General features: G+C 25.2%; 1 non-coding gene across 1 annotated transcript; it reads left to right on the top strand.

Annotated features, from left to right (window-relative positions):
• The first annotated feature begins 675 nt into the window (after window positions 1-675).
• Window positions 676-758, top strand: TRNAL-UAA (transfer RNA leucine (anticodon UAA)). Its single transcript has one exon. It is a non-coding gene; the product is annotated as a tRNA-Leu (tRNA).
• The last annotated feature ends 421 nt before the right edge of the window (window positions 759-1179 follow it).

The following is a 1179-nucleotide window of genomic DNA, read 5'->3' on the forward strand; positions in this document are numbered from 1 at the left end:
ATATTAATTTTTTATAATTAATAATAATAATTTAAAATAAAATTATAATTTTATATATTAATTTTTTATAATTAATAATAATAATTTAAAATAAAATTATAATTTAATATATATATATATATATAATTAATTTTAGGAACTTGTGATATATAATAAAATAAGTATTTTGATACTTATTATGAATTAATGTGATACAATTTTTATAAATCCACCATTAATAACTTTTCTCTAATTAATTATTACACAAATAATAACTTAAATATTAATATTATTAATTAAAATTCATAACTAAACCAACTTAAAATAAAATAATAAAATAACATTTTACAATTTGAAGTCTGAAAACCCCGTCATTCTTAAATACATTTAACTACTTTTTTTCATATAAATAGTTTCTCATCATTTGAATTAAAAAACAAATTAACTTAAAGATTCCTTTTCCAATTAATTATAGCCTTAATACTAACATAGCTTAGATATTATTATTAAATAAAATTCAACTCATTACATGTTTTTACTCAGAATAAGTTATGACCTCCTTTTCTAAGAATGGGGCATTGCGGGATTTGAACTCGCGCCCTTCGTACCTGAAGTTAAACTATCACTAATAACATTTTTAATTATATGACATTTTTGTTTGACGCATCTAATTTAAAGAAAACATTATAACGTCTAGCTGGTTTGCCCGACTGGTTAAGGGGGAAGACTTAAGATCTTCTGCACATAAGTGCGCGTGGGTTCGAACCCCACAGCCAGCAGCCTGCAATTTTATAATATAATTAAATCGTATATTTGCGGGAAAAAGGACTCTTATGATAACGTGAGAGGGTTTCGAGCACGGGATATTTTCAATTATTTATTATGAGAAACCAATCATAAAATATGACCAGATGTATATTATGCGCTTTTATTTGCGGGAAAAAGGACTCTTATGATAACGTGAGAGGGTTTCGAGCACGGGATATTTTCAATTATTTATTATGAGAAACCAATCATAAAATATGACCAGATGTATATTATGCGCTTTTTTGAGTTTAGGGAGGTTATGGGATGGGGCACAGTTCAAAATTTAGTTAATTGCCATTATAAACTTTAGATTTTGAAATTAGTAGTGTTTTCATAATTGGATGTCCACTTAAGTAGTTATATTTAGCAGAAAACTTATAATTTATTATGAAA

The sequence above is a fragment of the Pinus tabuliformis genome, chromosome 2_1 (assembly GCF_031772625.1).
Source record: "Pinus tabuliformis cultivar Carrire ecotype Pingquan chromosome 2_1, CPIR1, whole genome shotgun sequence".
In the NCBI taxonomy this organism is placed as follows: domain Eukaryota; kingdom Viridiplantae; phylum Streptophyta; class Pinopsida; order Pinales; family Pinaceae; genus Pinus; species Pinus tabuliformis.